At 45.0% G+C, this 15,835-nt stretch overlaps 1 protein-coding gene across 7 annotated transcripts in view; it reads right to left on the bottom strand.

The window, feature by feature from the left end:
* Window positions 1-15,835, bottom strand: part of LOC116957147 (integrator complex subunit 14-like) — a 98,624-nt gene that overhangs the window by 34,469 nt on the left and 48,320 nt on the right. The gene's annotated exons all lie outside the window — the stretch shown is intronic.

Here is a 15,835-nt window from a genome sequence, read left to right as displayed (position 1 = left end):
GCAGTTTAAGCATCCGTGTATTCAATATGTCACAAGCTTGCTTGCACCCTGCCTACTGGTCAGTATCTTATTAACACTGAAATAAAAAACAACAAAGTCCAGTTTCACCGGCTTCCTGAGCTCCGCTTTCTCTCCGCTTTCCAGGAGAACGAGTTTGAGTAGAGTGGCCCCTTTTTCCATCCTTTATACGGTAGGATCACAGACAAATTCAGTTCAATGCCGGGGACAAGGGGAAAGCAAATAAACACAGCTGTGGGTGACCTCAGAGAGAACACTGAGAGCCCACCCAGAAACTCTCCATCGCAGAATTAGCTGCCAGCCAGCCATCAAGTCCAACAAAAGCCCCCGCAAAGTCAAACGACGCACTTTGCCCAACAGAAAAAAAACGGTAGCTATTAAAATGCTGCCCCATCACTGACCAAATAGAGAAATACATGAAGAGGAAAAGCACCTTCCTAAAAATGTGCATGAAAGGATGTTCATCTCCATGGTTAGCCGTGTACCCAGTGGTGGAAATTTTACTGTCCTATGATGTGGGGGGGGGGGGGGGGGCTGTCGACCCACAAGACAACTACTGCAGAATTCCCACAAAGTGATACTGATTTTATTGATCTGATATGGATGATGGGTTGCGCAAATACCTGGTTCAAAAAATATATATAATTGGAAATTACTGACTTTTCTTCAGAAAATGTTTCAAACAGAAATGAAACCAACTCAGCCACAATATCCAAGCTTTATTTTCCTTTTTTTTCACGGAAAAATATTGATTGGTATCTTTATTCCACCTGTTATTAAGCAAACCGAATCTCGTAAGTTTAATCTAAAGAAGGCACTCACCCTGCATACATTGGGATCACTCCTGTTTCTGAATTTATGAAAATGTTTTGGTCTTCCAAGAGCAGTGGAATTTATCAAGGAAAATATTAAAAATAGAGCAATCATATTTAATGGTCACTTTTAAAAGAGTGTGTCCTAAAGTACAAATTCCACAGAACCCGGATCAAGACTCATAGACAAACTGCACCGAAAACGTAATCCTGGCGCGATCGCAGGCTTGACACCACCAGCACGACCGTTCCTGCTAGATTCAGACAGGCAGATACATTTGGCACATTTCTCACCGCTCGGCGATGAGCTTGAGTCGGCCGGTTCCACCAATGCTTTCACCACTTTTTCCACCACTATTTTCCACCACTGTTTCCACCACTGTTTCTACCATTGTATCCACCACTGGTTCCACCACTGGTTCCACCACTGTATCCACCACTGTTTCCACCACTGTATCCACCACTGTTTCCACCACTGTTTCCACCATTGGATCCACCACTGGTTCCACCACGATTTCCACCACGATTTCCACCACTGTTTCCATCACTGTATCCACCACCGGTTCCACCACTGTTTCCACCACTGGTTCCACCACTGGTTCCACCACTGTTTCCACCACTGTTTCTACCACTGTATCCACCACTGCTTCCACCAATGTATCCACCACTGGTTCCACCACTGTATCCACCACTGTATCCACCACTGTTTCTACCATTGGGCGAGTCCCTCGAGTGGCATTAAGCGTTCGCGAACCTCTGACTTTGTAATCAAGTCGAGTCACAGTGGTTGAGTAAAGGATCTCAAGTTAAGAAAAAAAAACGTCAAATATACTCCACTGCCATCTGTGCGCCCAGCTGAATTCGAAATCTTGCCGAGGACGGCTTTTGAAAACCTGACTATAGGGACTACTGAGCCAAGCAGTTACTCGGTCAAGGAGTCTCAGGAAGCCATTACGAGTAAATGAAGGAGCAGGACTCAATGTGGTCACCGCGTCAGTCCTCAAGCCGCCTGCGCGCGCACGGTCTGCGCGCAATGCTTCATTCCTGCGGGCAGACGATGGGACGGCAGGCTTTGAATCCCTACCCCTTCCAGAGGACAATGGAATGCGGCGGGGGGGGGGGGTGCTGTGTGCGTGCCACATGGCACCAGAGATCAAGTGTGGAAGTGAACGAGGGCGGATGAAATGTTGAGCGAGCTGCCGAGCCACTTCACTCACCCTTCACTCACCCACAAAACTGTAACTTTTTTCCTGCGTATGCCGAGTATATTTTTTTTCCCGCCACGGAGCATAAACATGACTCAACGCCTAGGCTGTCCTAGCAGCGGCGGCGGCGGCGGCTTTTGGCTAACCATCGAACAAAGACGGTCGCCGCATCGCACACTTTCACATGCACTTCCGCGGCCGTCTGGAACGCTCTTCCTTCTGATATTAGGAATCCATTGGCGCTATGCACTTTTAAATCCAGATTGAAAACTAATTTCTTCAGAATTGCTTTTTTTGTGTCCAGTTTGTTGTTCTTCCCCGGCACCTCCGATAAGCACGGTTGGCTACGTATCGTGCGAAAGAAGTTCAACATAACATACATAAAACATAAATACAACATACATTCATACGATGCACAAGGTGCTGCCCAGCGTTCCGCACTAATAAAGCAATTACTCGATGATGCTGCCTTGGCGTACACTTTGGTTGACTCTTTGAGGGTGATGAAAGTTGCAAGGTCACCCGTCTTGCCATGCAGTCTACACGATATCTTAAAATATATCATTTGTTGAAAGATGTTAGTCCGTTATTTACCATGTAACTTTACAAAAAAAGTAATACAATAATGAGTGATACACCGTGAACTATTAAATAAAAAATACAAATTGTGTTTTGTGAGTGGACATCACCTGACATAGAGAATGGGCAAAAATAATAAAGTGCGAGAACTAACAGCTCGGTGATCACTGCCTCTGATCACTGCCTCATTGCCATCTGCAAGTCACAAAACAATAGATATTGACCGAACAGCAGACATGCCAATAATGTCTCATGCCCAAGGCTTTACATATCAGAATGCTGCAAGGCTGGCTTGCAGTAGGGATTATCGGCACAAGGCACTACTACTAGAGTACCTATCTATTATAAAAGCCCGGCGTTCCATTTGTCCGTCAACCAAATTAAAAGAGCCTTTCAGAAGGCCTTAATCAAAAAGTTATAGAAAGTGGACCCCACCCCCCCCCCCCCCCCCTGCCAGATATGAGTGTAACAAGTTGATCCAACAGGTTGACAGCAACTGTCAACAAAAAATGTCACTCCCCCACCCCCCCCAAGAAAAACAACATGTATTTTGTAGGCATATATGCCTACACACCCTACATAACATCGTCAGTAGTCTACAGACATGGGGGGGGCATCAGTGGGGGTGTGACGGGCGAGACACAAAGCGCAGAGCTCTCTCCACAGGAGCTAAAATAAGGCCGCCGAAATTCTAGTCCGTAATAATCCGATACATTTGTACCCAATATGACTCCACCTTACATATTATAATCCTATGGTACTGCAGCATCACGAGCGGCATGAGCAACCAATTTTAATGGCTGTATCCTTTACTTTGGCCATACTGTATATTTCTTCTCCGGTCTAGCCAGAGCTCACAGTCGGTGCTGCCCGGTATCCATGCCTCAGAAGCGCTGGGCAGTCCTGCGCATCGAATCCTCACCGAGTGTCAAGGGAAAGCTTTAAATGCCTTAACATAAATAAACATGCCACCGGCTTAGCATGCAAAGAACCGGAGCGAAGGAGAATTGTGTACGGCCTTCTGGAACGGCAGCATATACGCATAAGCAATGTTATTTAATGTGTATTGTGTTTATAATAAAGCATTGCTTTTGTTGTGTTTTTTTTTGTCTGCACGCATGCATGCAATCTGAGCTTAAACTGGGACAGCTGGATGAATGGATGGTTTACAACAACAAACAAAACTCTCGTACATCATTCATTATACAATTCAGGAATAAAGATTAAATGTGGTAGACTGCTCGGATAAAACACTATTTGCTTTGTGCTTGGCGAACATATCGAGGGAAGTGTGTCAGTTCACTCACTTCGTGAGAGGCATGCAGAACAGACTGCTTGATATCGTGCGGGAGGGTTTATTTATTTTAATAAACAGACGGGCGCGTGCAGCAGATGTAACGTCAGTGTCACACGTCACAAGTGAGAGAGCCGGACGAAGCTTACAGAAGAGGAGTTCTGGCCTTTGAATATACATTTTGTTACAAAAAATATATATTTTATTTTACCAGGTAAGGCCCACTGAGCTATTTAGAAGCGACCTGGCCACTAATGAGAACTCAACGAAGTGGCTTATCACGTGGAAATGTATAACAGCCAAATACTCTAAACGCATGTTTATAAATGTGGAGCGAAAAACCGGAGGACCCAAAGAAAAATCCACACAATCACGGGGAGACATGCAAACTCCAAATATACAGCAGGCGTCAGGGTCGGGATCGAACCCACGACCTCCTGTAAACCAGGCGAGGTAGTTAACATCTCATAGCCACCGTTGCTCCCACGTACGTGGGGGTGTGCTAGGCAATTAATGGTGTGACCGGGTACGCACACTTGGAAGTTCAGAAACCGAGTGAGTGCAAGAAAGCATCGCACGTGCAACCAGAAAGAGGGTGCTGACATGGGTGGAGGGAGGGGTTCGGATGAAGCATGAGAGTGGACACCCAGAGGATGTTGACCCAGGCAATGAGCACAAGGGAGACGGTGAGATATTGTGAGGGCAAACCTTGGAGATCAAGTGTGCAAAAGTTGTGAGGTTCAGTCGGAAGAAAGCAATTGCCAAGTGCGATGCCATCAACGGCCTTGGCTGAATACAAGAAAAAGCCACAGTTGTGGTGCAGCACTAGTATTTTCATCAAACTGTAAACGGGACATTTTCCGCAACAAAACTAAAATAAAGTCATTGTATCACTGCTGGTGGTTCTGAGCCAATGGTGGACACCCTACACTTCTATGCTAGGGGTCAGATTGCAGAGGAACACCACTGGTGAATTTTAATTTACATTCAATCGACCTTGGAGAGATGATGGGCCGGGTCTACGCGCAAGCAGGACTTGACACCGGCACCTGCGATGGACCGGCGGGTTCACGTTTGTGTTGCCACACAAAAACCTTCGTGCAGTTCTCTTTCACCGCATCGGCATCGAGAACGGTAGGGAAAAAAATCAAACCTCTGCATTAGTAATAAGTTTTTACCCTTTTACCTGGCAACAAAACTGACACCTTTATGCAAGGGATCATGTTTGCATTAATCACAATACTTGCGGTCAAAATGCAAACAAAAAGACAACTGATAATGTACAGTGAGGGAAACAAGTATGTGATCCCCTGCTGATTTTGTACGTTTGCCCACTGACAAAAAAATTATCAGTTTATAATTTTAATGGTAGGTTTATTTGAACAGTGAGAGACAGAATAACAACAACAAACATCCAGAAAAACGCATGTCAAAAATTTTATAAATTGATTTGCATTTTAATGAGGGAAATAAGTATTTGACCCCTCTGCAAAACATGACTTAGTACTTGGTGGCAAAAACCCTTGTTGGCAATCACAGAGGTCAGACGTTTGCTCACCATTCAAAGGCAGCATCTCTATTCCAAAGATACCAATTCAAATAACGTCATTCGATTCCTCCTTTCCGATTGCCGTCCATACCTGTTGTGTACTTGAACAATTGCTAGACTTGAGCAGTTTGTGTGACTGTGTGATTGTGTCTCCACAATGGTGCCCTATCTTCAGGCCACACATATTAACGATGTATAATTACTGCTCCAGCCACGTGGGCATTCGGTGGACATGCTCCCTACAACAATAAAAGAAACCACTTATAATAAAATGCGACGTTTTGTTTTGTTGCTATTTTTAATTGACGAGTGCTGATGTTTTCACGCACGACACCTAAAAGTGTCACAATGAGGTGTATGCTAAAGCCCACGAGACCTACAGAAATGGACGCGGCACGCGTGGGGACAATGTACAGACACGAATCTTAACTGCCACCTCAGACGCTACAAAATGACAAAATCATTGCTGTTATGAATGCACACAGTAAATTCACATTGGGAAGCAGACATGCACATTGGCTGGGTGGCACTGCGGTTACAGCTCTGGACTCACGATCGACAGGTCGACCTCAAAATTAACGATGGAATTCAAAACGTCGGGAGTTGACTCAGCCCATCATTCCTCTTGGGGTCTATGAATTAAGGACAGTACCACTTTGTGGGAAGCCAACAGCTCCTGGCTCCTGCTCTGTGAATGTGGATCTTCCACCACTCGTTTACGATCACGCTAGGAGACACTTGGATGTCAACAAAAGGCGCACGCATGGTGTGTACAGGTACAGCCCCTTTGTCAATTCCAATGCTGGATGAGGCCCTCCTAAGCCCATGCAGGTCATGGGGGTTATTTAACCATACTTCACCAAGCCGATGAGTGTAGGTTTTGGTGAAGACCAGGAAGCATAGAAGTACAGTAAAACAGTGCACAGTACTTTTACTGCACCGGTCTATTTGCGCACACACTGTAGCCGAACAGCCTGTAACAACAACCTCTTGTGCACAGTGGTCACGCTGTCCACAACTGAGCCCTGCTGACGATGGCATCGTGTGCCCAAACAAGAGAAACTATCAGAGATTCACGATCAACCCTGCTTAGCTCCCGAGATGTGATGTCATGTGATCGGGTGCATTTCGGGTGATTTGGTCAGGGGCTTCTTGCGTGGTACGCAAATGCAGATCCGCACAATGCGCTAACGCAATGCAAGTGTGATGATTTTTCTTGAGGCGTTAGGTTTGTTTGGAGCGGTTCCAAAAGTCAAACGTTTACCTTAAATGCACATTCCCATACTTAAGTCCTCTGAACCTTACGGTGCTTGTTTTCAAATATACAGACAGTCTAATCAGGCATATGGTAAGAATTAAGCCCTTTAATGGGCATTTCAAATTACATAAAGGCAATAACACCACTACGCTTTGTTCGATCGTTGCCTTTGATATATGTTCAGCGAGAGGTGGTTTCATTTCAGCGGCGCAGCGTTTAGGCGAGGAGACTGCATACGGAGTGCGTTTGCAATGGGTCATAACGCATTGCACTGTGCTTGTACGCGGAATACAGGCCGATGTTTGGGGGAGTGCCGTACGTTGCAATCGGTGTGCATTGACCGAATGGCTCGAGTTGATTTTTGTTTGTGTACGGTTGTCTAAGGGGGGGGTCGCAGACAGGGTCTAGAGCTATGGGAAATAGAGATCAATGAGCGATAGCAGGCTGGCAGTTGATGAGTGATTCGTACAACCGACAAAAAATCTGCTCAATTAAGAGTGTAGAGCTGGGTCAATTCGTCAATTAAGTTGATCAATTGGCAAACAAAAAATGTAATTCTTTTTCTGTAGTCAATTACTCAGGCCCCATCAAAAAAGATTTGCTATGCCGACATCCTGCCTCTTGAAGGCTGGAAACTCCCAGTGAGCCATGCCTAGCATGACCCGGCTGACGATGGCGATGTCGTCACGAAGCTCCGCCCATCACCGCTCGTCCAGAGGCACACGTGGGAATGGAGGTGAAGCGTTTGTTTCCCACCCACCCCCAAACTGTTTTCGCGAACGGTCGAGTAATCAAACCGCTAATCGGGTGGAGTAATCGATGACTAAAATAACCGGAGAGCCCAGCTCTTACTCAGGTGTGGCAAGCAGACAAATCTGTGCAACTGTGGCCAACAGACATTGATTTGTCAGTTAGGAAAAGTTGAGGAACAATTGGGGAGAGCGAGGGCTGAGAAAGAGCAGTTTCGTTTGCAGGAGGAACTATAAGGAGAGTGCCTGAAAAAAGCACGATAGGGTTAACAATGTTGTCTCATATACTGTACGTATTAAAAACAAGGTCCGTTATTTATAGACAGGCTGTTTGAATTTTTATTTTAGGTTTATTATCTTCTCGAGTGACCACCGTGGGGAGATGTTGACTTCCTTCCCTGGTATACAGGAGGTTGTGGGCTTGATTCCAACCCTGACGCCTGTGTATTTGTAGTTTGCAGGTTCTCCCCGTGGTGGTGTGGATTTATTTTCTGGGACCTCCGATTTTTTTCCTCCACATTCAGAAACATGCGTTTAGAGTATTTGGCTGAAATAAATGTCCACGTGATAAGCCACTTCGTTTAGCTATCATTTGTGGCCAGGTCACTTCTGAAAAAGAGCTACGTAGTTTAGTGGGGCCCTTTTAGTGGTGCTTTGGACAGCTTTGTGGCCATTCCCTGGACTTTCTCTGATGTGGGGAGCTCATGTTTTTACTGCCGTCCAGTCCAGGTCAGGTTGTGTTTACCACCGTTGTTTTTGTTTTTACTTCTCTGTGGTGCTCTCGTCCGTTTCTTTTTGAAACGTTGATGTGGTCTAGTCACGCAACTTGCACGAACGACACAGTAATATAATGAAAGGATTGCAATGTGTTAAAAGAGCAGGTTTTTCTTTAAAATGCATTTCAATATAATATGATCTGGTCTAAGAAAAGAGATTCAAATGAACTGTACATTAAACGCATATTGGGCTTACGGGAAATGTCATCGATGCTAATGACAACAAATCAATTGTCAGGAGAATTGCACTGGCTTCTTGGAAAGCTCTCCTTACGTTACTTTGAGAAAGCAGTGGAAAATAATGTAGTCCCTTGAAACAGAGCTCATTAATGATTCCAAAGGGTCAACACGATATATCTGCTTGCAGTTGCCCGGGTAATATACTTCTTCCCATTTTTGAATTAATGCAAATGTTCAGAGACGTGAAGTTGTCCATAAAGTCCGCCCAATAACAACTTCCTGATGAGGATTGAATCAGCCTATCCTACTTAGCATGGGACTGTTGTTGTTGTTTTGCTGCCTTGCCCAAGCTTGCATTTGGTGTTGAAAAATCGACAGGATTTGATATACTTTTGCTATTTGTACTTATATACTTATTTTATATATTTTAGTGACTTGCTATCCTTTCCCATACTGTGCATTCATATCGAATTTTTGGTTTTGTTGTAACTTTCTTAACTAACTCGCCTGGAATACAGGAAGCCGTGTGTTCGATGCCGACCCTGACGCCTGCTGTATATTTGGAGTTGCGGTGTCTCTCTCCCCGTGGTTGCGTGGATTTTTCTCCGGATCCTCCGGTTTTTTTCCCTCCACATTTAGAATAAACATCACATGGCGTTTAGAGTGTTTGGCTGCTATAAATTTACACGTGGTAAAACCACCTCGTTGAGCTATCATTTGTGGCCAGGTTGCTTCTGAAAAACAGCTAGATAGCTCAGTCGGGCCTTACCTAGTAAAATAAAAAAACGTTTGAAAAATAACAATAGGTTTTATCCTTTCTGGCAATAAAAGGTGTTAAGATGTTCAAAAACCACATCGATGCCTTTGCGTTTCTAAACAAGTTTAATTGCCAGAAAGGGTAAAACCTATTATTATTATTATTATTTTGCAGCGTGTTTTGATACTGCCAAAAACGTCCTATAGATAAATTATATGTAGTTTTATATTCTTTGGGTCTTTCGGTAAAGTCACGTAGATAGGTTCAAATTAATAAAAATAATATAAACCAAAAACTATAGTGTTTTTTTGTTTATTAAAAAAAACCACAGTGGTTTTTTTTGTTTATTTTATTTGTATGAATTTGAACCTATCTACGTGACTTTACCGAAAGACCCAAAGAATATGAATTCCCTGCAGTCAACGAAAGCTTTAAGTCGAGATCTACAGCTGTGGTTTAGAGAGGCAGTGGCGTCGCGACCGTCGCTCTCCCCGCCGCTACCTGCGGATGACCCGGTCCGCCTCGCCGCCCCCCCTCCTCCTCCTCCAACTCCACGACGCTGGGACCACGACCCCGCGCTCTGGCGCCGCCGCTCCCACGGTGGCCATGGACGCGACTCCGTGCCGCCCAGACAGCAGCCATTCATAAGGCGCCGCCAGCCGCCCACCGCCGCCCCCCACCCCTCCGACCCCGACAGCCAACAACAGCAGCGACAACCGGGGCCGTGCAAAACACCCACGCGATGAATGATACGGTGCCATTTCCCAAGGTGGCATCTTGTTGTAACCGTGTGAGGATTGAGACGAAGCTGCGGTGAACTACTGTATGTTGATAACTCGTCGAACATAGACTCTTGACACGATAATATTTTTTTGTGATGAAAAGTGTGCGAAGAAGCAGCGCCAGAGACGTGTGCTACGAATGAGCCTGAGAAACAGAAATGGGCACGCGTGGGTCAGAAAACAAATACCAAATTAGAGGTATAACGTTGACCGTTAGAAAGAGTAAGTGGGCTTGTGCAGGACACACTGCAAGAACGGACCTTACATTACACACAAAGTGCTTGCCACAATATCTTGCTTTTATCTGGAATTACGGTGCTTTAATCTGTACTAATTTGCTGTATTTTCTTGGATTTTCTGTTTGCACAGTCACATACATAGTCACTTTAAGATGTTTTCTTGTTCATGTTTCTTTGTTTGTTGCGGTTGCACTCGATTCAAGAGCCGAATGGCTCACAGGGCTATACCAAATAAATGAAACTGAACTGAACACAAACTCCGGTCATCCTCGCAGCGACTTTTGGATAGCCATCGAACAAAGATGGTCCACTGCATTGCGTGTTCTCAGATGCGCTTTTGCGGCCGTCTGGAACGCTCTTCCTTCCGATAATAGGAAGCCACTGGAGCTCTGCACTTTTAAATCTAGATTTAAAACTAATTTCTTTAGAGCTGATTTTTTGTGTTTAGTCTGTTATTCTTCCACCGCACCTCCGATTAGCATGGTTGGCAACGTACGTTAGAGTTCAACATACATACATTCAGATAATGGCTAATAGACAAGACTTGCGATGGAATGGCAACCAAAAAAGGACACAGGTGCCCAAGAGGACAACTGCCACGGAGATGGAGTAATCATGCACAGGAGCGAGATAGAGTGCGCCATCGCAGAAACACGAGGGATGGTGATAATGGAGAGAGGCCTTCAACCAGCAGTGGATAGACTAGGGTTGTTGATAATCATGAGTAACTGATTTTCTTTGTGTGCTTCATCTGCCTTCCACCTGACATTCTTGTAAGTCCCCTCAAGCCATCAAGAGGAATTAACTCTGGGCTCCAATGTGTCCCAGCCCGTTTACAGCTGCGCCTTGCCATTAAATGTCAAGTTTCTGTTGAGCTCTTTATGTAACAAGAACAAAGATACTCCTTGCCGATTCACTGACTATGAAAAGAAGGAAAACACAGGCCGTGTTTCCACTGAACCGTAATTTCCAACCTCTACAGTATTCCCCCGTTATATGCGAGAAACACGTTCCGGAGATGCTCGTGAATAGCAGTTTTCGCGGATAATGGTATGGGCCTAAGAACATTTCTTTTTTTTTATCATATTACGTAAATACATAAATAATCTATTAAGTAAATGCAGTCATATAGAGTTTCCGATGCGACTCGTGGATAGCCAAAATCGCGGATAGCAAGTTCGTGAACAAGAGGGAAAGCTGTCATATAACGAGCCGCAAAATACAAATATGGGCATATCTATTGTTTATGAGACGGGACTTCCCTATAAAACTGAGATGGACTTCCCCATGAGACTAATATGTGGCTTTAATAGCAATTAACTAGCTTTACATGCGAACGCGTTTGGATATTCTGAACGTTGTAATGAATACAGACACAGCAATGCACCACCTAAAGAGAGGATGGGTGAACCAGTTGTATTGTACTCTTTTGTTGTTTCGGTAAAGTCACGTAGGTAGAAATAAAATAAAATAAAACAAAAATAAAACGGCTGTTTGTCTGCTGGCACGGAGCACAAGCGTGGGCCGTCATCAGGAAAATGGAACATCAGCTGAACGGTGCACTTGAACGTTTGTTGTTTCTTCGTAAGACAAAACAAAAGTCGTCATTCTTGAAAACGAGCCCACTGCGTCGGTGTGCGTGGGGATATTCTTTGAGCGGCATCCGCGGGTCCCTTAAAGCACACATGAGCACCTTGTGGGTGTGTACAAAGCGTTGCAGAAGCAGCCTTTGCGTGACCTCCATTTGTCTTAGTTTGCTTTTAAAGGACTCCATTAGTAATGACGGAGGCACTTTAAAGGAGGGGGGGGGGGCGACATTAAAGATGCAATATATCTAAATGAATGGAGGGGGCCGCGCAATCATTACATGCCACAGTACTGGGGTTTCATTTTGTGCATAAAGCGGTGCCGTGCACAGGTCTCTGTGTAACGGAGATTTAGTTTTTTTGTGGGGTGGTGAATTGTTCATTCTTGTACAACTGCTGGTCTTCGTAGTAATAATACTACCACCAGTACTACTACTACCACCACCAGTACTACTACTACCACCACCAGTACTACTACTACCACCACCAGGACTACTACTACCACCAGTACTACTACTACCACCACCAGGACTACTACTACCACCACCAGTACTACTACCACCACCAGGACTACTACTACCACCACCAGTACTACTACTACGACCACCACCAATACTACTACTACCACCACCAGGACTACTACTACCACCACCAGTACTACTACTACCACCAGTACTACTACTACCACCACCAGGACTACTACTACCACCACCAGGACTACTACTACCACCAGTACTACTACCACCACCAGTACTACTACTACCACCACCAGTACTACTACTACCACCAGTACTACTACTACCACCAGCACTACTACGCTGAAGGACAAATGTTATTTTGACTTCCGGTCAAAGTGTTGGTGACGCAGAACCACAGAGCAAACCGAACAAAAGCTGCAGACCCAAAGTTGCTCAAGGGGCCGTGAAGTATTTACAATAACTCTCATGGGTTCAACCACTCACAGTGCTGCAATAATTGCAACTGTATCTGGGTTTGACTTATCTGGGTTTGACTTATGCTTAGGATTCTCCACTTAAGCAGCTAGGGTAAGATGTACCCCCCCCCACCACCTTGTGTGAGAGAGCCAGGAGATGTTGTGTCTGTTTTATCTCGCACGCCTCTTGATATGCAATACAAACACTGCTTCGTGCACGCCAGGCTCACGTAACAAGATTTCCATCACGGGAGCCGCGTCCGTCGCCAAAAATGAATAATGCATAAACACAATTATATGCCCCCAGGTCTAGTGTATAACAACAATTGCTCTCAATGTAATCTGAGCGCTCACGCGTGAAAAAACATAGGTAGACACATTATCCTCAGCGCAGGCATTTCCGTGGCAATTATTGTCACAGAGACACGCACACGAAACAGAGAGAACGTGTCTACATTCGTGGCCAGGTTAAACCCGCTTTGCTTTGAACGCGAATCACGGAACACTCAGAAGACGACGCACATCGATGGCAATCGTGCGGTAATTTATCGCTTTATACGAGCATTTTGTTAGGTTTAATAATAGGGTTTTTCCCCTTTTTTCAGGCAACAAAACTGAAACCTTTTTTTACAAGGAATCATGTCTGCATTAAACTACAATACTTGTGGTCAAAATGCAAACGAAAACACACACTTTGATAATATATTGCTAAAAGGTTTCAGTTTTGGTGCCAGGAAAAAAAGAGGAAAATCCCCTATTATTATATTTTGGTACTGGCAAAAGAGGTCTCGTGATATTTTGTTAGGTTATTGAGCAGCGGTAGTGCTGTAAGCGTGTTTAAACCCCGATAAGCAGGAAGGTCTGTCCCAAGGCTATTGTATTCTCTTTCACCCTCGTGTCTGCCCACTCCTGTGAACGTGCGGTGTTACTCAAATTTGTTTAATGGACTTAAGCCGGTCGTGATCATTCTACAGTGCTATGCTGGGGACCAGGACACTCAAGATAGCAACAGCCACGACTGCTTTTTTGCAAGTGCAAAAATGTTATCGGATTATTTAAAAAAAATGGCTTTTGAAGAAAACACTGGCACATCTATGAAGATACAAAACCTTCATGATTTATTTGTTAATGCACTTCCATTAACTATTGTATTTCAACCGGTTTTTCAACATAAACTTTTTTTTTCATTTTATACCAAGAGAAGCAATGCACATGCTTCGCAGTAACTGATGAACAATAAAGCGCTGTTTGCTAAATATTTTGTCAGACGAACAGAGGAAGTTCCAGATGTCACAATGAAAAACGTTAACTGCCCTTCCACAGTATGAGAGAAAAAAAACAAAGCAAGCTCTTGGACCAGATTGTACAAACTGCAGAAGATACTCAGTGTACCTATTGAATAAGTCTTCATGCAGAAATCAAATCCCGCAATCGTGGAATGCCTCGATCTATACGTGTCGCGAGAAGGGATGACCGCCCGTGATCAAGACTAACGACAGAGTGACAGCCAAAGTAGCGAACAAGCCAAAATCACGTCGTGTGCAGGAGTAAGATGCATTGCTGCAATGTGAGACTGAGGAGAGATGGCGATGTGTCGGGGAGGTTTTCATCCGACAGTGGATAGACCATGGCGGATGATGATGCTGTTGAAATTGCTCTTCAGTCAACAAGCGAGTCGCACTTGCCACCGTGCGTGGTTGAACTTCATCTCTCCTGTGGGCTACTCCTCATCCCCCAGTGCCGTGTTACGTAACGAGTTGCGCGAGTGATTTCTAAAGAGACGCAGTGCCCCACTCCTGGCACCTTCAAACCCAGCTGAAAAGCCGACGGCAGGGCTTGTTATGCGCCCTGTCAGCATTGCCACGACAGCCCCGGTTGAGGTGCGTAATACGCTTACGTGTGAATGCCCCATAAGCCTCCGCTTTGTACGTAATGTGCTTGTTTTGATATGGCATTTCGGTTTTGCCTAACGTTGTGCGAGGAGTGGCGTCGCAGTGTTCCCAAGTGAAGAAACACTAAAGTAAATATATGTTTATATTTAGTTTTAATGCGCGTAAACCCAGACCAGCGAACTCGGCTCGTATAAAAGGGTACAAGTTGAATGCAGGTCATGTGTCAACTCAGTCCATCCTCCTCCTGGAAAGGTCAAACGTGGTCATCCTTTGGGCAGACTGGGGGGGGGGGGGGGGGGGGATGTGGGTGGCTCGGTGTTGGGTGGGTGTTGGGTGGGTGTTCGGTGGGGGAGCGGTAGTGTAGCGGTTAGCGCTCTGCGCTACGAACCTGGCGACCAGGGTTCGATTCCCGCTCACGGCCAACACCAGTGACAATTATCTCAGCCCGGTCCTGGGCCTCCCCTACGTCGACTCAGCCTCAAATGAGTACCTGGTGCGATAGGTAAACATTGCAAATAGGGAGACAAAGGCGGTCGGGCGTGGTGCTGGCCACCCACCCCTTCGTGTGCCGTGCCGGCCTTCATAGGTGTTCGCTAACAGCACTTGCCCCTACAGTCTGGTACAGGCTATACGGGGATCTTTGTCTTTGTTGGGTGGGTGGCATCGCGAATAAATTGCAGAAGCTGAGGACAGCCACCTACAAGCAGTGTTTCTTCATCTGTGGTAAGTGTTTGGTTTGATATTTTAATACCTTATTTTAAAATTAGAATTTGCATTTCTCAGGTTAAAATAAGTTGTTCAAGAGTGGAACATTTTGGGGCTGAAGCGTAGCTCAGCTTTTAATGGTAGAACGATGATCGTTTAACGAGTTTTCACTTACCGAGCAATTTTTCGCGGAACGCGTCTTGCTCGTTAAGCGAGACATACCTGTACTAAGTGTACACGTGAATCGTTTATAAGTTTGAAAACATGTTGGCTGGATATATCCATTGAGAAAGTTCGTCTCTCTTTAACATGGCAAGCACAGGCCCCAGGCGAGAAGAGGTGTTAATTGAAAATTAATTATCGTGGTTAATTTTCACATTTATCTAATTTGGACCATGACCTCAGCACACAATTACGTTGCATTTGCGAATAATTAAAAGGTAACACAAAAATAGAGGGATTATACTGGCACGTATCTAACAACACCATTGTGAGACGTAATTACAATGAAATAACGCAT

Source organism: Petromyzon marinus, chromosome 1 (genome assembly GCF_048934315.1).
Source record: "Petromyzon marinus isolate PM22_M1 ecotype Great Lakes invasive population chromosome 1, UKy_Petmar_22M1.pri1.0, whole genome shotgun sequence".
Classification (NCBI taxonomy): Eukaryota; Metazoa; Chordata; class Hyperoartia; order Petromyzontiformes; family Petromyzontidae; genus Petromyzon; species Petromyzon marinus.
The sequence above is the reverse complement of the archived record's forward strand: the minus strand, read 5'-3'. Positions and strand labels throughout refer to the sequence as shown.